This window comes from Belonocnema kinseyi, chromosome 4, assembly GCF_010883055.1.
Source record: "Belonocnema kinseyi isolate 2016_QV_RU_SX_M_011 chromosome 4, B_treatae_v1, whole genome shotgun sequence".
Classification (NCBI taxonomy): domain Eukaryota; kingdom Metazoa; phylum Arthropoda; class Insecta; order Hymenoptera; family Cynipidae; genus Belonocnema; species Belonocnema kinseyi.
The window spans coordinates 142,039,175-142,066,606 of NC_046660.1; the positions used below are offsets into that span (position 1 = coordinate 142,039,175).

At 38.6% G+C, this 27,432-nt stretch overlaps 2 protein-coding genes across 2 annotated transcripts in view; one reads left to right on the top strand and one right to left on the bottom strand.

Annotated features, from left to right (window-relative positions):
* Positions 1-27,432, top strand: part of LOC117170713 (synaptogyrin) — a 349,909-nt gene that overhangs the window by 182,174 nt on the left and 140,303 nt on the right. The window lies entirely within an intron of this gene.
* Positions 1-27,432, bottom strand: part of LOC117170715 — a 228,121-nt gene that overhangs the window by 103,247 nt on the left and 97,442 nt on the right. The window lies entirely within an intron of this gene.

Here is a 27,432-nt window from a genome sequence, read left to right on the forward strand (position 1 = left end):
ATACGCCAATTAGCACAAATGGTAAGTTCCGACAGTGCCTACAAGTGTGCCTACTGGCCGCTAAATGGCAATACCGGTTTCATATGTATACACCTGGTAAACGCATACGTATATAACTCGATACAAACTGGGCGCCAGCCAGCCTTCTACGATGGGTCATAAATATTGATATATAACCCGGCAATAAGCGGAAAACTCCTATTAATCTACTATAGTTAAGTTAAGGAGAAATAAGAACTTTTTAAGCAACTAAAGTCCTACGAACTGACTCAACTCGGCACGCCTTGGAATTAACGAAAAGAGAACACTTTCATAGCCAATTTCATAGCAAAAATCGAAATGCATACATAAGTAACAGCATAATCAACATAATCTCTTAGTACTAACTCAGTTTCTAATGTTTCAAGAACTTAAACGGTATAAAAGTTTCTTGGGATTTGAAATATGTCAAAAGTTCCTGAGTCCAAGCAATTGGCGGGAAAATATTAAATTACTACGGAATTAATTTGAATCTTAAATAATGTAGACTGGATAAAATTGATTGAAGGTAAAAAATAATTGAAAGGAGACTAGATTAACATACTAAAAAAGCTTGCTGAGGAATCTTTGACTTATTTCGAGCATTTACGTTTCACTTCACATAGAAACCGACAAAACCCAAGTCACAGCGCCACAATCGAGAAAAATTATAAACTAAAAGTAATCGTTGAATAAAAGTATAAACTGATTTCTGTGACAGTGTTCGTGAGATTTTGACATACATATATTAAGTATTATTAAGATCACGGTTTTCTATGCTAAATCCTAAAACTGAGATCGGAATTGAAGTTTTACCGGGCCTCAAACTACAGCACGCCCAGTAAAGGAATAGGAAATTAAATCTCTAGTAACTAAAACTATGAACCATTTTCCATAACTGAATGCAATTAACGTGACTATGTGATAATAATGTCACACTGAACCTAGACCACAAGCTTCATGAAACTTTAATGAAAGAAAGCTTAATGAATCTTGGAAAGTTTCCAACTATGGTTACGAGCGGAAAAATTCAAATCAAGTTGTGAGCGGAATATCGGATTAAATGTAAAATTACTATATATGTGGATCCAGATTTGCAAATCTATAACCCGTTAATAAGTTGAAGTCTGTGTCCACGTTACAATCCTTCGACGCGTCAATATACCTAACCTCGGTCCAACTTAAGCACGCATGCGCATACGAAAATTGCCAATATACGTAAAGTTACCGATTTTAACATTTTCATTACTCGGTGGTCGCTCGTTGCACAGTCCAATCTTGAAGTTGAAGTCCAATTGATAGTGCATCCACTCACCGATGAGACCACACACTCCACATCCCGGATATTAGTTGCGATTTCTCATAATGACAATATGGCGTCGCTCAGTGTTCCATCCAAGCTTAACGTATCCGAGTTCATAGGATCCAAAGTCAGGTAGTCAGCGATTTGCGTGGTGTCGGACCCCTGCGACAAGGCATTCGCAAAATAGCAAAGATGGTGGCTTCCTGCGAGAATCTGATTGGTCTAGAGTTGATTCTGGTCCTAACCGGCAACGGTGCTGGTAAAAAAGTTACTGCTGGTTGTTAACCCTAGTCGAAAGTGATTATTCCAGGTTGTTTTAAAAACCTCGGTTATCCTTTGATCAGAGTGTCCAGCCCTGATTGTACGTGGGCCCTTGATAGATGTCGTGCTTCGTGTCTCAGGAATATAGCGTGGAGGGAGTTTTATAAGATGTTCAAGATGGATTTTAAGCTTGATCCGTTCAATCTAAACTTTAAATTAATCTGACAGGTGAATAAAAATTTACCCTGTCACACGATAACTGAGATGACGTACCTGGCTGCAAGCAAATTTGCTTTTGTCTAGATTGACAATAAGTCCGACATTCATAACGACAATTAGAACTCTATAACCAGCGAATGTGCTCTTTAAAGTTTATGCTCACTACAATTATGTCAGCCATATATGCGAAGGGTGGCCCGATAAGCTGAAAGGCCCATGGTTATAGTAGTAAAGCCCCTGACCTGGTCCAGGAAAAGCAGTGAACTCACTACATTGCATTCCTGAGCAGGGAATCTGATGAAATGCCTGACTGAAGTCTAGGTTGGAAATGAACTCGGGCTAATTATTCCGTAAACTACAAGCTTTGCCTTGCATTGCCAACCTCTGCCTCTGCGGCTCACACCTAATACTTATCTACTATTTATAATATTTATATTGTTTTACACCGACTTTCTTTCCGATTTACAATATTTCCTTCTTCTTTCCTCTTCCTTCTTCCTGGCAATATAGTGAAGCGTATTCGTTTCCAACCCCCTGTCTCCACTTTACATACAGCTGCTGTATCCCATTCACCTCGACACTAAACTTCCACTCGCCTTTCTCACTCTTTCTCTTTTATACGACCACCCACTCCTCAATTCTTCCTTAACAGGAAGTCCGGGTACACACACCTTTTCACCTCTTGTAAGGTCCCTTTCACTTTCACTCCCTTTCCTCATATCTCCCACCTCCTTTCCTAGACACCCTAACCTTGGACTTTTTCGCATATTTAAATCTAACTTATTTTCATCTAAGTACCTTCTTATACTTTTCTTCATCTTTTTCAAAGCTTCCTTGCTCTTCCTTTGCTTCTTTGCATTGGACTAATCGGACACCCTTGCCTAAACCTTTCTGTCCACCCAGGCACAATCTGGGCTTGTCTTTCCTCCTCTCATACTATCTTTCTTCTCTTCATATACCTCCCTTACCCTATCGATCACGCATCTCTCCAATCCTCTCTCTTGCATTGCCTGCCACAACCTCCCCCTATCCACCAAAGGGAACGCGCCTTTTCAATCTACAAAAAACGTGTACACTTTCACACCCTTTTTAGCTAATTCTCTATCCACCACGTGCTGCAAAACGTAAATATTGTCGATTGTACTCCTTCCCTCACTAAATCCCACCTGCAACTCCGGCAGTATTCCTTTTCCCTTTTCCTATTCCACAACCGCCACTCCATTCTCCTTCCGCCCCTCTAGCCTAACTTGCCCTACCTTTTCTTTAAACCACCGTACGCTCAATAGAAGCGCTTCCAACCCCTCCTTATCTTCCTCGCTCTTTAGCTTTAATCCTCTTATCACAATAGTATTTCGTCTATATGCCTTCTCTTTTTTCTCCATTTTCAACTCAATTGCCCTTGTCCTTTCCCTATCCATTCTCTTCTCCTTCTCATTACTACGTTCTTCCACTTTCTCTTCTATCATATTCGCTACTTTCTCTCAAATATCTTTCTTCTCGCCTTCCCCCCTAACACCTACTTCTTTTTCCGACCTGACCTCCACCTTTTGAAGCCTCTTTGCCGCCCTTTCCTTCTACACCCTAATCTCTTCTTTCATCTCCTTCATTCTATTTTTTCTTTCCTTACCAACGCCACCTTTCTTTCTAATCGTTCTACTTTCTCCCTCAGCGCTTTTACCTTCTTTTCCCATTTCTCATCCCTTACCCTTAGGTCGTCCCTCATATTATCCATCTGCTCCATAGCCCTACTTACGTCTTTCCTCAAGCCTATAGTTTTGCTTATTAACACCCCAAAAGCCTACTTCTCCACCTGCTTATCCATTTTAGGGGGGGGGGGGACCTACGTATCCGTACGCTTTTTTTACACAAACCCTGTACCGCGTTTTTTTACGCTTTCTTCATTCCGCTTTTACCCTCTCTCCGACGCGCCACTCGATACCGGGCCAAGCACAGTTGGCCGTCGTGGCCTGTGGCAAATTTCCTCCCCATCGAATACACTACCAGCACTGCTAGTACTCTCGCTCAGAACTTGCCGCTCTTTCGTCAGTAACTAGAACCTCTCCATGCAAAAAGTACATTCTGCAACCTACAGATGTCTGTCAAGAATTTTTCCGTTTACCACCCCAAGTTTTCTTCCTTATATGCTCTATTTTACCCCTCGCAGCTCTTGCAGACACATTTTTCTCTCTCCAGACATACTCCAGCACTGCGACAAGCACCCTTGGCCCCCTCAAAGGCCCAAAACTCCTGACCACAAAAAACCCAAATCCTCTCTTACAACTATTCTGAAGATTAGTTTTTAACTCACAACCCTACTTACCTCTGAGGCTTCTACTCTCACACTCCACTCACACCTCCCACACAAATTCCGTAAAATCTTCTCACCACCTGTCACCGCCCATCTTTTCACTGCCGCCAGAAACATACAAGCCAAAACATTTTATTATACCTAAAACTTAATTGCTAAAATGGCTTGTCCGGCAGTTTCCTCAATCACCTTATTGGGAGACATCATTTCTGAGATAAGCCGGGATCAAAGAGTCCGTTTAGTAGTTGACCGGCAAAACAAACAGTAATGAATAGACACGTCTGGTCGTGTATCATATTTACTGGATCGAAGAGAATCTGGGGGGCTCAACAACGAAAACGGGAAGTGATTGCACTCTATCACACTTGACCTTATTCGTTTCCCGGTCGGGGTCAAGTGCATCCGCTACAGCTCGACGAGTATTAAATGGATTTGCTACTTTTGCGGCAAAAAACACTCTTTTATTCAGAGCAGCACCACCTTGTTTCCTATTCCTTATATTGTTATCACCATTACCCTGCTTATTGCTGCTATTATTGCTCTTACGTAACACTACTTCCATTTGTCCATTAAGGACTACTATTTAAGGCTACGGATGCATTTCCGCGGGGTGCCACATCATCTTCTTTCAGAATATTCGCACGTAGGCAAATTCCAGTAAAACGCTATCTTTAGTTAGAGGAGAGGGTAGATATCCCTTCTTCGAAGCAGTAGCTGCTTCTTATCGTTCGCCCGCATCTTCAAACTCTTTGAAAGTCCTATACTCCATTTTAGGCACAGCATTCAGATACTTTCCATGTAAACTGTTTATGGAAATTTGCAATTGAAACTTATTGTATTCCTACTACTACTACTATTAAACCGGAATCAATTTTGAGCGAAATCTTTTGAAAGAAAAGAAAGTACTCTAAAGAGGTCTCCATCCGTCATAGAACTGCGTCTGCTACACTCCTCGACTTGGATTAGGAATTCCTCCGCACTATTATCGTGTTTCTCGTCATGTGGAAGGTTTCCACTTACTGACTGGGTCTATTTTCCAAATTACTATTAGAAATGTGGTCAGTATAGACAGGCTCGCTAGTGTGTAAAAATGATTGCAAAAACAAATTAGTGCTACTGAAGTGATTGGATTTCTGCAATGTAGCCGTAACATATATAGCATCTGAATACTTATCCTGATCCTGTAAGGTCTAATTGCACTGCTCTAAAAGATATACATAACTTAAATAGTATATATTATCTCTTATGCCACTAGTCTGACTTTCTCGAAGTGTTGGTACTTCGAGTCACGCTCCCTACTCTTTTCCTAATTCTGATGCATATGGCGACAGGGCTAGTGGAACCTAAGCAAACACCATTTCATCCACATATCATCCCCTTCGGTAGAGAAATCGAAATATTCCAGTATTCTTTGGAGTTTAACGTCTTTCAAAGAAGTCGCCTGTTTAATCATGAGGTCATTTTTTTCTGCCCAAAACTTATCGATTTTCATGTTGGACTGATCCATTTTGCTCAAAATTCTAAACTTGATAACTAAATAATTAAGATCCCTCTGAATACATTTCAAAATCCTCTCAATCTTCGAAACTAATAAAAAAAAGTAGAAAAAATGAATGATTAAGTTCTAATGTGTCAATCTTCACAATGTAAATAAAAGTAAACATTGTAAACAAATTGACAAAAGACTGTATCTTACCAAACACAATTATAATATTTTCAAAAAATGAATAAATCAGTCACAAGAGCATCACTGAATAACTGATAAATCAGTAAAATCGAACATATCAAACACAATCAAGCAGATAATCAATATCGAACTCACAGCAAAACATTTCCAGGATAAATGGTAAATAAATTACATAAATAATTAATATAGATAAAATCAAGTGAATAGATTACATTAATCACATCAGGTAAATAATTCACATAAATAACATCAGGTAAAATCCAGATAAAACAATTAAAATTATCTATAAAAAAAGATCAAATAAAAGCTAGCCTATGAGCTGTCATGGCTGGGTGACTTTGGTTTGAGTCCTTGTTGGTTCGAAAAAATTTTACATTCCTTTTCTTTAAGCACAAAATTAAAATATTTAATATAATTTTATAATCTCTAATCTACAAAGTTTGTGGCCCAGGTTGGACGCCAAAAATTTATAACGATATTTCCAGCTTCGAGGGATACGAAGAAGAGTAAAGCTTTAAAAATGTGACTTACTTTATTGAAGCTACCGATGCTCTTCCCGTTTCGCTTGACAAAAAAGAAATGTTAATAGACCAATCACAAAATTTCAAAGGGACTTAAATAATTGACCTAGCTTATAGTAGATGGATGAAGTAAGAGAATAAATTAACTTAATTGTATTAAGTAAAAAAGAATGTTGCAAGAGAAAGAGCCATTTACAATTTAAAGTTCGTTAATCTGTTTAAGAGAAGAAAAACTGGACGAAAAACAAAGAAGATAAATTTGAAACTCCCAAACTGAAATTCACTCAAAATTTGTTCACATCGTGTGACAGATATTTCTGCAAAAGAGAATAATCAAAGTCTTTCTCAAAAAGAAATTATAAATCAGACTAAACAATCAGAACTAAGAGAAGAAGACAGCATGACACTTGCCTTGTTCTGTTGAAAACCCGAGGCACTTTTTAATTCTCTACCATTCATTCTACGATAAACTCATTAGAATGGACTCTTCCAGATAAGGGACGGCACGGCAAATGATTTTTCCTTCAAGCGGCGTGAACGACACACATCAGTAGAATAGATTTCATTCAAACCACCCTTGATTATTGTGCGCTGATCACCGCCTCCAGTCTAGCGTGCCGGTACTGACGAAAATGGCCGCCAGTCTGTTGTGACAGGTATATTGGGTTGACATGCGTGGTAAAGTGGACCGTAGGTATGTATACTGTTGTGGATGTGACGTGTAGTTAGGTCGACCCGTGAGTGGTGATCTCGAAAGGTTTCTTTCTTTTCTATTCCGGTGTTTTTATCATGACAAGAGGAACTGCAAAATTTTAGTTGAAATTATGACTGCTGTTTTGAAAGAAACAAGGGTAGGATGTCTAGTTTCTCAGTACACAAAAGTTACTTAGCCCTAACCTTAAATTAACGTTTGACATTGTGTATACGTTAAGTCCTTTTTCCTAGAACAAAGAAGCTATATAAAGTATTGAAGTAGTAATAACGGTTGGCAAGCCATCGCGTATACAGGTTCCATTATTAAAGAGGGTGGGAGGGATCTGGAGACGTCCGATAATGCATTAGGTAATTTAAGTACGGCTCCTAAAAAAAAATACATTTTTAAAAATTTTATTCAGAATCGTCAATATCAGGTGAATTGAGTTCAAACTCAGCATTTCTCTTGAAAATGAGCCATAGAATAGAAATAAAAGATAAATTTTTGAGTGTCAACACCGACAGTCCGTTTTATTGGGTCCCAAAAAAAACCCGATAAGTGAAAAACCCTCATATATTAAAACATTATTTTTTTAGCGATTTTCTCTTAAAATAGAATTAGACAGTCGCAGTTTTTTTTTAATTTTCACTTGTTGACCGATTTTCAACTAGAGCGAGGTAATACCTAATTAGTACTAATAATTCAGATGCGCCATCCATGGAGGCGCATATGCGACGCACGCCATGCGAGGCAAGCGCGTGCGTGCATGAAGCAAACACTCGGTGCGCGTGGGATGACTATCCTAAAATTATTTATTTATATTAAAGGAGGTAAATAAAAAGGTTGAATTAAATAAATGTATCGGAATTTATTAACAAAATAGCATGCCTGTAGCGGGGATGGTGGAAAAAGCCCACAATCGCGATCGACTGTCCTCAAATTTTCATGTCTTCTTAGATGATAGCGCTACGTGGGGAAACTCTAGGAACTACGAGAACATGTGATGTAAATCTGGTACCGGTATAAATATAACCTATTAATGCCGTTGTATAATTGCAAAATGTTCATGTTTAGAGGAAAAAAATGTTGTGCAAAGTGTCATTGCTAAAAAGCTATATAATAAGTGATACAATAATGTCGCGTTGTTTTTGTAAGGGCTGTGATTTGGGTAGTAGGGCGCAGAAAGAGAGAGGTATTAGACGCAAAATCCTCAATATCTATACTTGCGTTCTATTTTTTTTATATTCCTCCTCTTGTTTTAATGGCATTATTCTTATAATTGTATAAATTATAAAAGCATTATTACTGCGTTCGTGACACCAACTGTCACTTGACATAACCAAACTTAACCTTTAAACACACTGGAACTCTATAACAGACAAGAATTTCTAATTTTATATGTTCACTGAAGGGAAGCTTTAATCTGAGAAGGTATACAACTCCGAGGACAGGTGATCACGAGCTGGCGTCAGTCGAAGTACATGGCGTGCGGTCTCCTTGTAGTACTTCGTGATTCTCACAAAACTAGAACTGACACACACCGACGCGTTTCAATGTTACAAAAGGCACTGGGCTAGCCGGCAGCTGGCCAGCTAGTTCCGCACAGTCCCATGTGCGCAGAAAATGGCGGCGTAAAGCGAGATTAAAAGAGACGGGCAGATGCATTTATCTCTCTCCCACTCATGATTACAAAGAATATAGATTCTCTATCTCTTTCACTTTTATGATATTCTGCTTTGTGATTCTGTTGCGCTACACCTACAGGACAGCACCCTTATTAAAAAGGCAATTTATAGCTTTTATAATCATTAAATAATAAATTTTGTTAGTTTCTAAATTAAGCATTTCGTGCTCCTATTAGGTACTCATGCTGGGCGCATGTGCGCGCCGCAAAATTTCGTCACAGGGCGTTTGTAAACATCCTCGCATTGTGCTACACCTTGTGCACGCACTTCAATTGCAATCACAAAATGTGGGCGAACATGGTGAATTTTGATATTCATGTCATGCGCGCATCGACGTGCGCGTGACTTGCGTGCACAAATTGTTATCTGGGTATCTCCTTCTTCATCAATGCTAGAATTATAAACTATTATTTATAAATATCTTTTTTTAGATAAGTGTCAAAAAACTGTTTTTTCTTAAATCTTTAGTTTTGCTTTGCCCTTTTTGTATGAATAAATAAGAAGTGAACATCAACAAGAATAATTTTTCAAATTGTATTGCGCTTTTTAGGTGAATTATTCTTGCTTCATCCTAATATTTAAGAAAAATTAATTTAAACAAAGAATGTATCTTACACAAGAGACAAAAACAAAGAATGAAATAATCAGGAGTAGGAGGACTAGGTTGTAAGTTGGTGAGTTTATTGCGCTGACGATCGGTCTGAGTGAAATGTTTTCTTTGTGGATTGTTGGGAGCCCGTAAAGTTTTGGAGAGGTGGGATTAGTAGGTATTAATTTAGATATTGTTTGGCTGTCAAGTTTAGAGTCTTTGAGAAGAGTCTTTGTTTTACTGACTATTGTTTTTGTGGGGTCCTTTTAAAGTTTTTTGTATGTATCGTCAATTAGAAGGTCCATGATTTTGTTGTTATAGTCTTCTTTATTCATTATTACTGTTGTGTTGCCTTTCTCTCCTGGAACTTGAGCTTGGCGTAAAATGCTGGCCGTCCTGCGTCGTATGTCATTTGCTTTTTCAGGTGAAAGGGTATATATTGTGGATTCTTAATTGCTGATTATTTCTTCTTTTGGGATTTTCGATGGAGCTACACCAAAATTAAATCCTTTAGAGGGTGGTCAGAGATGTTTTTTACTGTATTTGTTAGTTTAGTTTGCTTTACTGGAAGTAATTTGTCAAATTTTGTTTTTTGTTTTTGGGTGGAAAGCTTTTTAATCCGATGGGATTGGTCAGACGATATGCAGTCCAATGTGGACCAAATGTCAAATCTGAGGGGATTTGATAGGAAAAGGTGAAGTTTTAATACTTTTTTAGAGGTAGTGTGCAAAAGAAATTTGGTATGCTGTATTCTTTCTTTAACGAGAAGCAAACTTGTATTATATAGAATCGATTTGGATTTAGATGTTCCCAAATTATTTTTCAGATGTAAGAATTTTGAGACTATTTTGTTGTCTTTGCACCGTTTCAAAAAAGCTAAGGATGTTAGTAGCTTACCTTGAGAAGTCCTGAGCTTCCTAAAGGTGTTGGTTTTAGTAAGAATACTTTCCCCGTAGAGTTCCTTGATAATAGATTTTATGCTTTCACGATGATTCATTTTGATAAAAAGAGATATTTCGGGTTTCACTCGTGTAAAAAACTACGAATTGTTTGTCGAGGTTTCGTGAACATTGCAGTTCACATCTTCAGAGCTGACCTGAAACTGAGGTATCAGGTCATGATGTTCTTAGGTATACTTTCTACGATGTCTGTGTTTGGCCAGAGGGCCCCACCATGGCAAACTTCGGCAAACAATTCGTAGTTTTCTACACGAGTGAAACCCGAAATATCTCTTTTTATCAAAATGAATCATTATCAAGGAACTCTACGGAGAGAGTATTCTTACTAAAACCAACACCTTTAGTAAGCTCAGGACTTCTCAAGGTAAGCTACTAACATCCTTAGCTTTTTTGAAACGGTGCAAAGACAACAAAATAGTCCCAAAATTCTTACAACTGAAAAATAATTTGGGAACATCTAAATCCAAATCGATTCTGCATAATACAAGATTGCTTCTCGTTAAAGAAAGAATACAGCATACCAAATTTCTTTTGCACACAAACTCTAAAAAACTATTAAAACTTCAGATTTTTCTATCAAATACCCTCAGATTTGACATTTGGTCCACATTGGACCGCATATCGTTTGACCAATCCCAACGGATTAAAGAGCTTTCAACCCAAAAACAAAAAAAAAACAAAATTTGACAAATTACTTCCAGTAAAACAAACTAAACTAACGAATACAGTAAAAAATATCTCTGACCACCCTCTCAACAATGAAATGATTTCAGCCTTATCTAGAAAAATAATCAGCAATTTAGAATCCACAATATATACCCTTTCACCCGAAAAAGCAAATGTCATACGACGCAGGACGGCCAACATTTTACGCCAAGCTCAAGTTCCATCCTCAAACTTAACAAAACAGGAAAAAACCGCAATTAAAGAACTCAATCAAAATAAAGATATCATAACATTACCCGCAGACAAAGGCAACACAACAGTAATAATGAATAAAGAAGACTATAACAACAAAGTCATGGACCTTCTAACTGACAATACATACAAAAAACTTGAAAAGGACCCCACAAAAACAATAGTCAGTAAAATAAAGATTCTTCTCAAAGACTCTAAGCTTGACAACCAAACAATATCTAACTTAATACTTACTAATCCCATCCCTTCAAAACTTTACGGGCTCCCAAAAATCCACAAAGAAAACATTCCACTCAGACCGATCGTCAGCGCAATAAACTCACCAACTTACAACCTAGCACGTTTCCTCGCTGCAAAACTAAATCCTTTTACAGGAAACCCTATCACTTACGTCTTAAACTCATTTGACTTTATTAAAAAGATACAACAGATTCACATTCAACCCCAAGACATCATAGTGAGTTTCGACATGGTATCTCTTTTTACGAAAGTACCAATCTCGTATACAATTAATATTATTAAATCTTTCACAAAGTCCCCTTCCGAGCTTGTACCTTTGATAGAACAATGTCTCAATAATACTTACTTCTCGATCAATAACCAATTCTACGAACAAACCTCAGGGGCAGCAATGGGAACCCCAATCTCACCTGTAATAGCCAATGTCTTTATGGAACATCTAGAAACTAAAATCTTTAACCAAGCCAAACTTAAACCAGAATTCTGTTTCCGTTACGTTGATGACACAGTTGTCATCTGGCGACATGGACGGTATGAACTAAATAAGTTTTTCGATTTTATCAATCAGTTACATCCTAATATCCAGTTCACCATGGAAATAGAACAAAACGGAAATTTTCCTTTCTTGGACGTATTAGTTTACAAAAAATCTGATAACACATAAGCACATGAAGTTTACAGAAAACCCACGCATACAAACAGATACTTACATGCCTCCTCCCACCATCACCCATCTCAAAAGCAATCGGTCATCAACTCTCTTGTATACAGAGCTGTCTCCATAACAGACAAAGATAACTTACAAAAGGAATTACAAAACGTTAAACAAATCCTAATACAGAAAGATTACGCAAACAAACAAATTGATAAAGCAATAAGAAAACACTCTCAAAAAAGCAAGTCAACACAACCTACGAAAGAAAGAGAGAGAAAAATGACCACCACTCTACCCTACATCCAAGGTGTCACAGAACAAATAGGAAGAATTCTCAACAAACACAACATACAAACCATATTTAAACCACCTGCGAAAATAGGACAACTATTAAATAACCCTAAAGATAGAAAGACACCCTTCAGTGATCCAGGAGTATATAAAAACCCTTGTTCTTGTGGCAAAGTCTATATTGGAGAAACCGGGAGAGCGGTGAGCCAACGTATGAAGGAACATGAAAGTAAAGTCAGGCTAAAATATTTCACGCAATCAGCACTAGCTGAACATCATATCGTAATAGGACATAACAGTTTATTTGATGAAACAACAGTCATTGCGAAAACACACAACAAATTTCCAAGAAAACATAGAGAAGCAATCGAAATCTTAAAACACCCTAATAACATCAATAGGGACAATGGATACAATACCAATCCGATTTGGCTTTCCGTTCTCCCGGATTTTTAAAAAAAGACTTGATTGGCCAATCAAGTTCGACCAATCCACACGGTGGGGCTCTCTGGCCAACCACAGGCATCGTAGAAAGTATACCTAAGAACATCATGACCCGATACCCCAGATTCAGGTCAGCCCTGAAAGTGTGAACTGCAATGTTCACGAAACTTCGGCAAACAATTCGTAGTTTTTTACACGAGTGAAACCCGAAATATCTCTTCTTATCAAAATGAATCATCGTGAAATCATAAAATCTATTAAGAAGTATATTGCAAAGCGTAAGAGCAAAATCTGGAATTTCTCATATTTTATTATCAGCGCCCTCTTTGCTTCCCTGTATAATACACGTCTTGTCCGTGATAATGTACGTATATAGAGACAAAAAAACCTCAAAAAAATAATTAATTAATTATAACATTTGACGGAACAAGGTAGACTTACTGTAGTCAGGAAATTGCAGTAAGATGAGAATCAAAGCCATATGTCAATTATAAAAATTAATTATTTTGGCTGGAGAGCGAGAGTGGTGGTAGACGCGTGCCTAGATGCCCTGCTCTCCTACCCAAGCCGCACCTCAGATACGAAATATTTGTTAGGGTGCTTGGAGCAACTAACTTTCCAATATAAATTTGTAATGGTGACTAGAATTTTAATTAATTTAATTCAGCATGTTTACATTTGTTTTCAAATAATGTAATTCAAAGGAGAATTGTGCAAAGTATTTATGCCTGCAACCTTTCAACATTCTTCTCATTATCACTCACCAGTAAAACTTTCTCTTTTTTTCAGCATTTCTACAATAAAATACACCTAACTGCTGTATAAAAAATATCCTGCCTCAAAATATTACCTATCTTGGTGATCCGCAGGTAGTTGCACGGCGAAAACTGTAAACGCCAACCTAATCCCCGGCTTATAGTCTGAAAACTTAAAGACTTGAAGTAATTTTTTTAACTTAAACATATCAACGTAGTGGGCTCAAATTCAATTTCGAATATTATATTTAACACATATAATATTTAATTTTAGTGGAACATATCTGAATTTATTGATACGGAATAGGATTCAGATTTTTAAATTGTATTTCATTTATGTAACGTACATTTCTACCTTGTACATGATGTTAATAAATTGTTATACTGGAAAAAGTACCATCCAATATTTCTATACATTATATGCAGAATGTAAAAAACGGTGATACTAAAATATTCAATAATGCAATTTGTACAAAAAAGAAAAACTTTGTACAATTCTCTTTTTGATTACATTTATTGTCAAGAAATGTAAAAATACTAAAATGAAATACTTCAAACTCTAGTCACTATTACAAATTGATATTGAAACTTTAGTCGCCCCGAGCACCCTGTCAAATATTTCGTATCTGCGGTGCTGCTTGGGTCTCCGAGGAGAGTGTTAAGCACGGGTCTACCACCACTCTCGCTCTCTAGACGAAATAGTGGTAAGCGCAAAACATGTGCGGCTGACGGGTATTTCTCCAGCTTGGGCATGTCTGTGATAGAAGATAGCTATAAAAAACAAACGATTGTATTAAATAAACTATTTTTGTCAACTTACACTAATTACTATCTCATGAAGTAAAAAGAGAACAAAAAAATAAACATTTCAGAAAAAACCGCAACTATCTGATGTCAATATAGGTTAGGATGGTTTTCAACAATAATAGTTATTTTGAGCAATCATTTTTCCGAAATTTTAATTAATTATTAAGTTACTGCGAGTGAAAAATAGACAAATAGGTTTTAAAAATGCAGAAAAAACTGCATCTTTTTACCATTAAACAAAAAAAAATATTATTACCAATAAAAATAAATCATCTAACAAATTACTTTCGTTGACCTGCAGTAATTATTACTTTCCTCTAATCGAAAATTAGACAAAAAGTTGAAAAATCACAAAAAGAAAGCAATTTCTAGCCTTATTCAAAGAGTATACTATTAACCATAATAATGAATTGCTTGAACAATTATTTTTGTTAAAATTCATTGACTTTTGCCACAAAAAGTGGATTTTTGTGTAAAAAAATCACGACTTTCTATTTTTATTCTAAGATAAAATTGCTGAAAACATTAATCAATTGTTGAAACAGTTTATGTGCACATCTAATTATTAGTATAAAGAGGAACTTGGTGTATTAGATACAATTTTCATGGGAATGATACTTAAAAAGTCATGTTTTGTTCATATTCCATGGCTGATTTTGAAGCGAAATGTTGAGTTTCAACTCTATTCAGCTAATATTAACGATTAGAAATAAAATTTACAAATAGTATCGAACAATATTTTTCTTTAATGAAAACTATGCTATACCCGAGATATGTAGACTGCGTAGAGCAGGTTCGAGAGGCGGAGCCTCCCGCAAGGCAAAAAAAATATCTCCACAAAGGTTTATTTTGCCTGCAAATAAAAGAAACCATAACTTGTCACAATCATTTAGAATTTATCTACGTCAGCGAACACCATTTCGATGATTTTTTTGCCGTTTGCACCTGATTCAAACTTGTCATAAACTCTTCAAGCCCTTCATGCATCAAATTACTTCAACGAAATTAAACGAAAACAATCTGTCACGAATTAAATAAATCCAAACTCGCCCAAAACGATTTTGCTAATCGGTGACAGCGTTTTGGTCATCGATGTTCGCGGTTTTGCTAATTGCTTACGCGCACAGCGCGGAATCGGCTATTTTAGGTGTCTGGAAACGGTGGGATAACGAGTGTTTTACATATATGTGAAGAGCAAAATATATTTTTTCTAATGAGAAATACTTCTTTAACTTCACGGGAACTGCGCCGTCTCCAGATAAATTTTTTTATAAACAAAAAAATGCATTCATTTTTGTGTGAATTCGAATCAATTTCGAAACGATATGTATAGAAATAAAAAAAATTTGATGCATTTTCGTACCGTTTTTTTTTTAAATTCGTTGAAAATGAACCATTCGGTGCATGTGTTGTTGAAACAAAATAAGGAGCTATAATTCCCATGTTTCAATTGGGCTTATTTCCAAGTATATACTTGGAAGCACGCACTTTAAAGAGTTTTCAGTTAGAAAACATACAAGGGCTCTATTTTCCTCAAGAAAAATGTTGATAATGAAAAAATGATTTGTGAACATCTGCAACTCACGGCTACCTTAAGCCAATTTTGATTGCAAAGTTTTAGCCTGTTTACTTATTTCATAAACTAAATTATTTATCTTTGCATTGTTGCATTATCTTTCGCATTGTTAGGACTCGCGAAATGTGACGTAATTGTAAACCAACCCTTAACATGTGGAGTTTGCTTCGTCCTTTAAATCAGTATCGAAATGACATTTAGAGGCACCGGTCGTGTACACCGAGAATGGGGAAAAACCAAATGGAAAGTTCTAAAGTTTGAATATTTATTCTTTGCTAAAATTGTGTTTCGTTATGCAGATAATAGAACATCTGGAAACCTACTGAAAAATAAATAATTTATATCCATTTATTATATTTTTGTAATGAAAAGAGAATTTTAAACATGAAAACCATAAACAATGCTAAGATTTTTGACCGGGGGAGAGGTATTCTCTTTTTATTATAAATTCAAAGATTTAGTCCTAAAATAAACAAAACAACAAGCTATAAACACACACACACACACACACACACACATATATATATATATATATATAACGCGCACGTCGATGCGCGAATGATGTGCATGCAAAAATTCACCATGTTCGCCCACATTTTGTGATTGTAACTGAAGTGCGTGCACAAAGTGTGGTACAATGCGAGCATGTTTACAATCATCTTGTAACGAAATTTTGCGGCGCGCACATGCGCGCAACATGAGTACCTAGTGGGGACACGAAATGTTGAATTTATAAATTAACAAAATTTATTATTTAATGATTATAAAAGCTATAAATTGCCTTTTTAATAAGGGTGACGTTCTGTAGGTGCAACGCAACAACATCACAAAGCAGAATATCATAGATGTGTAAGAGATAGAGAATCTATATTCTTTGTAATCATGAGAGTGAAAGAGATAAATAGATCTGCCGCCTCTTTCACTCTCGCTTTACGCCGTCATTTTCTGCGCACATGGAACTGCGCGGAACTAGCGGACTAGCTGCCGGCTAGCCCAGTGCCTTTAGCAACATTGCAACGCGTCGGTATGTGTCTGTTCTAGTTTTGTGAGAATTACGAATACTACAATGAGACCGCACGCCATGTATTTCGAGTGGTCCTAGCTCGCGATCGCCAGTCATCGGAATTTTATGCCTTCCCAAATTAAAGCTTCCCTGCAGTGAAAATATAAAATTAGAAATTGTCATCTGCTATGGAGTATCCAGTGTGTTTATAGGTTAAGTTTGGTTATGTCAGGTGTTAGTTGGTGTCACAAACGCAGTAATAATGCTTGTATAATTTATACAATTATATGAATAATGCCATTAATACAAGAGGAGGAATATAAAAGCAATAAAACGCAAGTATAAATATTAAGGATTTTGAGTCTAATACCTCTCTCTTTCTGTGCCCTACTACCCAAATCACAGCCCTTACAAAAAGAACGCGACATTATTGTATCACTTATTATATAGGTTTTTAGCGCTGGCACTATGCACAACAATTTTTTTCCTCTAAACACAAAAATTTTGCAATTGCACAATGGCATTAATAGCTTATATTTATGCCGGTTATGCCCAAAAAGATAAGATAGAAAGGTACAGGAAAACTTTGAACATCGAAGGTCTTAGCGATAAGAAAAGAAATAGACGTATAAATGATTACAGACACAAATAGAGGATACTCAAACAATTAGTTAAGGAAAGTAAAAATAAAATTAAAGCATAAGAAGAAAAAAAATACAAAGCGACTTTAAAGGAAGCAAGAAACTGCTTTATAAAAAAAGAAGAAAAATAAAAGTACAGAATTGTTTAACATTAGAAATAGTAATGGGGAAATGCTATATGATGCAGGCGGGATACTAGACGATTTCAGAGATTATTCTAGGGGACAATGTGTAGATTAAACTATAGGAGACCACAGCTGCGATGTAGAACATGATGCGTTAAAAAACTCAATTAAAAAGTCTGTGTGACTGAGATTAGGGATATAATAAAAAATTTTAAAAATGGTGAGACTGTCGGAGTAGACTGTATTAACAATGAAATGCTCAAACACGGTGGCGATTACATACCAAATGGACTGTGCGAATTGATACATTTATGTATCGAGATGGGAGAAGTCTCATTATTGAAAAGAACGATTATCGTACCAATATAAAAAAAAGGAAGATAAATGCGACTGCAATAACTACAGAGGTTTGAGAGTAAGAAAAAAAGTTTTCTGTGCTTTTTTTGACCTAGAGAAAGATTTCGACAAGGTAAATATAAGTAAACATTGGGCAGTCCTGAAAGAGTCAGAAGTCAATGGATGGCTTTTGCAAGTTATAGAAACAATATATACGGGTAGCAAAGAAATTGTAAGGGTAAATGGGAAATTGAGTGACTTTTTCGATATTATTCAAGGAGTTAGACAAGGTTGCATTATGTCTTCGTGGTTATTCATATTATTCATGGACAAGTGTTCAAGAAATGGCTCTTTTCGACGAAGAAGGTGTGGATCTCGAAACAGTAAGGGTACGTGGGTTAGCGTTTACAGATGATAAGGTTGCTATGGCAGAGTCAATCGAAGACTTGCAAAGAATGTGGAATAAACTTAATACAAGCATGAAGAGCATGGGGTATGCCTTAGTAGCTTATTTACTAGGGACAGAAAGATATATGAGGAGTTAGATAAGAAGGTTATTGGTAGAGCAGGCCCTCTTATTAGAAGTCAAAATATAACAAATACAGATAAAATGGCAATACATAATTTTATATTTGTACCGACATTACTATACGGTAGCGAGGCATGGACCTATCAAGAAAAAGATGAGAGTAAAATTAACTAAATCGCTCACTTCTATAGCCTAACCTTCCTCGCTGTGCCTCGCCTTACCTCGCACGCACTTCGCTCTTTTCTCGGTATGCCTCGCATTACCAGCCTCTGTCTTACACAAATATTGCGCTCTATCCCTGCGCATAATCCACACATAGTTCTCGATAATTCTTGACTCTATTGTTCTCTCCTTTCCTTTTGCCTTCTATTTCTCCATGCCATTCTTTTGGACCAACTCATATACCTTCCCTCCTTCCTCATGCATCCTTCTCACTTCATCTATCCGCAAACCATTCCTTCTAAAATACCTTTCCCTTTCCACCTCCATTTATGCACCAGTACGTCTGTTACCCTCCTCCCAACAACACTCCCTAACCAGCTTACTTCCCCCCCTCTTCCAAAAATTTCTCTTTATATTGACACGCTCGACTCCCTGTTATAATCCCTAAACTCGTTCTTCCAGTCTCCCTGCTGACAATATAGTTCGGCGTATTCCTTGCCAACCTTTGTGTCCACTTTACATACCCTTTCTTGTATCCTATTTACCTCCTTACTTACCTTCCATCCCCACACCTCCACTCCGTAAAATAAGACACTCAACTCTAGCGAATCAAACGATTTCATTCTCCTTACAAAATCATCTGCGAACCTCTTCCCAAGGCCCCACACCTGCCTCATCACCACATTTGCTCTTCTTACCCTCTCTTTTTTATGACCACCCACTCGCCCATTCCTTCGAAACAGGAAGCCCAGGTGAACAAACTCTTTTACCTTCTGTACCGCTTTTTCCTTCCACTTCCACTCCCCTCCCTTATCTCTCTCACCTCCTTTTCTGAACACCATAACTTTCGACTTGTCCGCATTTAACTCTAACCTATTTTTGTCTAAGTATCTTCTCTACCTCTTTATCGTCTCCTTTAAAGCCTCTCCGCCCTTTTGCCAGCAGCACTATGTCATCTGCATATGACAGGGACCATATCCTGACTCCTCCTACCCTAACTCCTCCTATCACTCTGGCCGCTAGCTTACTTTCCATATCCGCCATCAAAATTGCAAAAAGCGTTGGGCTCAGCGGACACCCTTGCCTCAACCATCTATCCACACAGAATCCCTCAGAGATTCCCTCCCCTCCTCTCACCCTATTTTTCTTCTCCTTATATACCTCTCTTACCCTCTCGATCAGGTCCTCTTCACTCCCCTCTCTTCCATTGCCTCCCACAACCTCCCCATATCCACAAAAGGGAACGCGCCTTTTAGATATACAAAAAACGTACACTTTGGCACCCCTTTTGGTTAGTTTTCTATTCACCACGTGCTGCAAGACATGAATATTGTGAATAGAACTCCTTTCTTTCCTAAAGCCCGCCTGCGTCTCCGGCAAAATATTCCATTCCCCTCAACATCCTTACGCAGCCTATCTGGTAACCATACCTTTTTCATTACCCCTTAAGCCTCTGCCTTACCTCTTGCGTGCCAAACAGCCACGCTTCGTTCTCTACCCCGTCCATCCCTACTGCCTTAAATTTTTTCAACTTCCTAATCTGCTTCTCTATTTCCTCGCCATTCATCTCCTCTCTATCTATCTCCCTCGTTCTTCTAATCGCCTAAACTCTCTTTCGTGTATCTGACCCCTGAAATGAATCCTTAAAAAATTTTCTCTATCCGTCGCTCCCTATATTCTCACTTACCCTACCCTACGTTTCCTTAACCTATTAATTATCTTCCACACGCCCCCTTCTGTCTTAACACTTCTCATCTCCTCTTCTAGCTGTTTTTCCTTTTCCTACTCTTTCTTCTTACATATCGTCCTAAACTCCGTCCTCATTTTTACGTCCTTTTCCCTTTTCGTGGTTCCTACCTTCCACTCTTCCTCCCACCTTCCTTCTCTTTATCACTTTACATTTTCTATCCCACTACGGCTTCACCATTCCTTTCTTCTTCTTCCTAAATATCTTCTTTTGCACACAACCTCCCACTTTCTCTTTTAGATCCTACCATTTCCCGTCCACTGACTCCCCCTCAAAGCTTACGTTGACAACTGCTCCTGATACTTCTATATTGTATTCCCTCGTATCCACAAACGTCGTCCTCTTTTACCATACCATTCGCGACCACTTACCCTCTATCCTCCATTTAGTTACTTAGAAGCTCCCCCTCTTTATTTATTATCTTATCCTCCGATTTTCTTTCGAAGCTAATCTAATCCGATCCTAACCCCTGTTATAATTTCCCCACTAGCCCATTCTTTCCTCTTTACTTTGACTGCCTCCTGTAATCTCCACCTATACCCCCTTGGCAACTTTCGCTCTACTCTATCCCAATCGCATCAAATTCCTGAATATACCTGCAATATAACAATATAACAATATAGCACTCCTCCGCCCTGCTTTACTCCCAACCCCCTACTTACCCCGAAATAAGTCCCCCTGCACTTCCTTCAACACCTCCTTCTCCTCGTCCATACCCACATTTTCTCGTCTATTTTTATTTTCTGATACCCTACCTTCGCCGCTCTCCCTTCGCGTCCCCTTCCTATTCCTGTCATTTAGCATTTTCTGCACATTCCTTTCCTTCCTCGTCAAATGTTGATCGATGGCAATCTTCTTCTCCTTTATCCTATTTTTGTTACGCATTACACTCAATTTATCTTCCCAGCTCTCCAATTCCACCACCGCCACTTCATTTTCCTTTCTCCTCTCCATCCTAACTTTCCCTACCTTGCCTTTAACCCACCCTATGCTCTGTAGCTGGACTTCCACCCCTCCCTTTCTTCCCCGATCTTTAGATTCAATCCCCTTATCACTATATTATTTCTCCTATCTCTCTCCATTCTACCTGTCCTCCACATTCTCCAGCCTTTTTTCCGCCATTTCCTTCCACACCTCAATATCTCCCTCCATCCCCTTATTTTATCCTCTATTTCCTTTCTCACCGACACCAACTTTCTCTGCAATCCTTCTACTTCCCGCCTCAGCTCTTTTACTTCCTTTTCTCTTCTCTCATCTCTTACCCACAGGTCCTCCCTCATACTTTCCATCTGCTCCATAGCCCCTTACGTCCTCTCTCAACCCTCTGATCTCGACTATCAGCACCGCGATAACCTCCTTCTCCGCCTTCCACTCCATTTTTAGGGGGGGGGAGGAGACCTATGTGCTCGTACCCTTTTTTTAAAGGGACTCCTTAGCACTCTTTTCTACAGACTCTCTTTGCTTTCCCCTATCCTCTTCAAGAGATCCTCCCCCTCACTTGCACTGGACGCTCTCTCCCTTGCCTGATCGCTTCCTTCCCTTCGATTCTTCCCCCTCCCTGAATCGCCACTCGACACCGGGCCACACACAGCTGGCCGTGTCGTTGCACACCTCCCGCTAGTAGCCTTGCTTATGATTTCTCTTAATCTCTTAATAATTTATCATTTTGAAACATTTTGTAAAATATGGCAGCCTAGCTTCTAAAAAATTGGTCCCATTCGAAAAGAGGCAAACTGTTCTAATATTACTTTACTTGAAATAAACGGTGCAGTATGTCCTTCAAACTAGCACCTTCAATATCGAAATTCTCAAATTTCTTTGTATTCCGAAGGAACCCAGACAATCAATTAAGGTTGAACCCTTCATTGTTTTTATTTTTATGCGGGATCGTTGAATCTTGCCTTCGAAGAGGTGCTGTTGCTGCCATGTTGTGCGTTGATCAATTTTAGAGGAGGTTTCTTTCTGTTTATTATAAAATTTCGCGTATTAGCGTTGGAGACAATCACTGAGAGAGAGAGAGAGAGAGACCAAACGGATGAGAACACACAAAGAAGAATATTTAAAAGTATTAAATTTCGCTACCTTACCGTACGGTGACCCTCAGGGTAATTTACCCATTGGACTGGAAGCGAAGCTTCAACACATCCCCGTCCGATCCGTCACTCGACTGTGTGAAAGATTTCACACAGTCTCCGATATCAGCCTTCCACTTCAACGCGTTTCTCCACTTAATATCCCAAAACCCTCCCTTTTCGGATCTCCCTTCATCGGAGTCAAACCTTCAGGGCGACAATACAGGGCGCGACATGTGCGAGGAAAAGCAGACGGAGTGAGGAAACATCAAAGATTCCCTATAACAGTCGGGCTTCTTATCTAGCAAGGTAAGAGAGCCGGTCGACGAATGCTGGTGGGCCAGGTTGCGAATCAACCTCGTCTCCTCGCATAGCGATAGGATAGTGGGACTTTTCTGCTGACTCTCACGGGAAAGGTATTATTTGATACATGTGCCTTCATGCACTGTTGCTATGTCGTTAAATTTTACTGTATTAATTCGAAATATTACTTTGTTACCTCAGCCATCACCATCAATCCTGCAAGTTTTTTAATTATAGTGCTTCAATTACAAATGTTGCTTATAATAAATCTGGAAACATTATTAATTATTTTCGATTCAGTTATAAACAACATTCTAGTGAGTTGGTTCATTGTTCATTTTCATTTTTAATAACAATCTTCATTGTCAATCCACATTTTTCAGTCGCGTTGAGTCTCGCGATTATCCGGATAATAAGAAGGCTAGGAGGTGGCACGAGTGTAGGCGGGGAGAGGATGCTGGCACGCGCCACTGCCCCCCCCCCCCAGCATTGTACTCGGTGTATCGTGGTCAATGTATTGCGATTTTAATATATTTGTTTGCTCCCTCTCTTTCTATCACTTTTTAGCCTACTAGTCTTATTTATACTACAGGATTTCCACGGGAGGTGCATCTACTATTGATTGTGTAGCTTTGGGGACAAGCAATTGAAGAGAATTTGTTTTATTGCCTACTCTTACATACCCCACCGTAACAAACCCGCCCTGGACTTCTAACAATCGTCCTCGAATGTCACCAGTGTCCGATGTGGTTGCTGCTTCCGTCGGGATACACCTTATTATCTTTTATAAGTACCGCGTATTAGAAAACAGTTGCATGTTTTTCCACCTTCCAGAGCTAGCATATCATTACGCTGATAGGAGAGCATTCCCAGTATTTGCAGCAATAGATATGTTCTCGCGAGGGGAAATTTGGTTCCCTACACCAAATACAACTGAGGAACTTTTATCATACTTCTTACGAAAAGTGCGAGAGGCAGGTTGATTATGCATTAATGAAGTTAATCTACATTTTCTTCTAAGACACCGTGAACTTTATGTCATTATAAAGGAGAGAATTTGATTAACCTTAATTCGCGATTACGGTGATTTCCCCGTGGTTAATTTTGTACTATATCCCTAAGGGTAATAATTATTTACCAATATCCTCCCCTTGATACCTGGCGTTTTAAGTTTCCTTTCTTTTATCTACATATACATATAATTTATCCCTTGTGTGAAAGCCGCAAATGCTCTCCGGGTTGCAGTCGTTTGCACAGTTTAGTCTTAGGATTCCTTATTCCTGATTAGGATGAAAAATTCACCCTCCATGCACAACTCTATTCATTGTTGCTGGTTCAGGTATCTTACTCGTAACCGATACCACTGATTCTACAATGCGACACACTCTATGGGACTTCATTCCCTTTTTATATATCACCACAGTACACTAGTACAGCAAAAGAAAGAATTCGATGTTGATATCCACATGTTTACAGTACTGGCAGTGACGAAACTTCAGGGTTATGAGGGTATGAATCAGCGCTCTACGCGGGTTGTAGTGTCTGCTTCGGCATCCTTATCCTTGACGATGCTGATGGTGAATTGTCGAACGAAGGATGTGTTATGTCCTTGGAAGAGTGTTGCTTAGATAGTGTATCCTCAGGAGTAGAAAGGTCATATTGAGTATTTCCTGGAAAAATTTTAGGTGATTCTAGGTTTTTATGAACCGTGAGCTCTTCCAGAGAAGATAATTGAACAGGCTGTTCTTGAAATCGAGATTCACTAGCTATTGTTTCTGAAAAGGATTGCTTCGTTCTCCAGGCCGTTTTGACACAGCAACAGGGATAGGAAAATAAAGTTTTAATAAGAGCGGCTCGACAGAGGTAGAATACTATCAGTATTAACAGCAGTACAAGACAGGCATAGGTGCCATGTATTAATGAAGTATGACTGGAATATTCTTGCCTTTGCATACTGAAATCGTATAACTGTTGTTCCAGTTGTTCCAAGTTTTTGTCTCCTTCCTTGTAGGATGGCAGGCTTATATCCTCCTGGGAATTTGTTGGGTTTAAGCCTGTTATCTGAGTTGATTTTCGGATTTGTTGCAATTTTGAAGATAATTTTGAAAGTTATAAATAAATCTGTGATTCATATACGTTTATTGTTTGTTTATGACTAGATTCCAACCCTGGTAAGGTGACCGTAGTTGTTTTCAGTTTAGACTCTAGTGCAATTTGGATAAATCTCAAGCCTTGGGGATTAATTTGATCAGGTGGTTCCATAGTACAATGGAGCTCGGCATCTATTGCCTCAGATGTTGAAAATATCCAACCGCTTAAAGATGGTATAACCTTCCAATAAGGTTGATGTTTGAACGATACCTGTATGTTGCATAATCGAAAGGTTTTTAGGGATAGATTTAGCAGGAGTTGCGCCTCGCAGTTTTGATGGGTGGCTGTTTCATAAATGGGGAACAGACCCGGGTATAGAAGATATCTATTCATCCTGCTACATAGGGCATCCTCAAACTGGGTTAGCAGCATGTAAGGGCGCTGAGTCTCCTCCATGAACAGATATGCAAATTTTGATAGTACGTATGCCCTTCCCGTTCTGTTTTCTAAAATTGGTTCACGTACCGGAAGTGGATGCATTTGATAACTGGTAAATTCGACCTCGTCAATTAGCGCTATGTCCAACACGACGTAGAGTGTACCCTTTTTGCAGTTAATTGTTACTACGGCGATTTTGGCTGACTCGTCAATGCTCACATGTGGCCCAGGTATTGGAAAAGACACCTTGGTTGCGTGATCCTGGATGACGCGATATACGGGTTTTAGTTGTTCAGATGCTAGCAACCCTGGATGTAGTTCTCCTTTTCTCGCACGTGTTGAACAACCTCCATCATTCGATCACCTGATCGGATATACTCATCTAAAACATTTCCTACTGCATGTAGTAAATTGTTAAGGGCATAGGAATATGTTAAATTTTTGAGTACTGTCGATATTCTACCATCGTTTATTAGGAGAATATTTAGCTCATTCTGCAACTGCTACTGACGATGTTCGTGTTTTTCAGTGATTCAGTGCAAGTCTTTCAGTTGGGATCTGATGACATGTGTTTGCCGACGGACCATATGCGATAAATTTGCTTGAGCATGATTGAGTTCGTCGATCTTCGCTTCCATGGCCTGTCTGTTTTCATAGGTCAACAAGCCTGCTACCGGCCCCACGATTCCTCCTATAAATCCCACCATTGGGATGGTTTGTCGTACTCGCATGTTGTTTGGCAAATGCGAGTGATGATTTTTATTGACGTGATATGCTAGCTCGCTGATCTCTCTGTCTATGTCCCTTTTGATTCGTTCTGCGATTTCCATTTTATTCTGCATATTGTGGTCCTGGATGACCTGCTTGCAAAGTTCTTTTAATTTAAGTGGGCAATAGGTTCCCTGTGTCTGGTACCGGTTCTGGATTTCTGTCGAGGAGTCCTGGAATCTACTGACATGTAGAAAGATGTTAATCCTTCAATGGATTCAAGGACTACATTATTATTTTCCGTGAAGCCCCCGATGGTATAAGTTCCAGTAACTTTTTTGTCGAACTTATTTTTACGCACATCCTTAAATATGATCACCCTATCACCAATCACTGCGTTAAGGGGACGTGCCTTTTTTCATAGCGTATGTTCGATTGTTCTTTTGCTTGAATAATTTATTAGCCGCGATCTTCTGAATTTCGTAGAGTCGAACAATCAAATCGCGGAGATAGGATACGTACATTTCCAATTTGTCAATGTGTGGAAAGGAACTCGGTATTTGCGCAGCCCGTCCGTAGAGCAATTCGAATAGAGTGAAATTCGTGGCTTCGTGAACGGACGTATTATACACAAACATGACGAGTCGTAACAGTCGGGCCCAGTCATCAAAATCCTCTGCATAATGTTTTATATAATCTGCGAGGACTATGTGACTGAGCTCCAATGAACCATTGATTTGGGGCCGTAGCCAGCTCGTATTAATTAATTCTCGAGTCAACTTTCCCATTCGCGAATATAGTTAAATACATCGTTACGTAGGCCCGGCCACGTATACCTCTCTCGAATACGACGGTATGTCTTCGTTACATTTTTGTGTCCGGTTAACAGACTATTGTGATATTCTTCTTTTATCCTAACCGCGATTCCTCCAGTGGTACTTCTATTTTGCCGTGGCATAATGTGATAGTGGGAGGATCACCCCGGAATATGTCCGACAGAAACTCAGTCATTTTGATGTGTGTTAGGTTACCTAGTAAATGACTGTAGTTTGCCATACGACACGTTTCACAGCGGTCACGTTCCAAGGCCATTTTCAGATTCTGCAGACCGGTCGTTACTTCGCCCCAGTCTACAGGATCAAAGTGTTTTTACTTAATTACAATGGAGTATACCTTATACTTTCCCGACAGACTGACTAATATTTGACCCGTCTTTGGTCTTTTCTCCCATAAGTCCTGTGGATTAAGGTGCTCAATGGCAATAAGCAATTTAAAAATAAGTTTTGTAGGTTTGCAGTCCTCGGAAATGAAGTGGTTTCTTGGTCCCTTATCTCGCCTTTTTTGTCG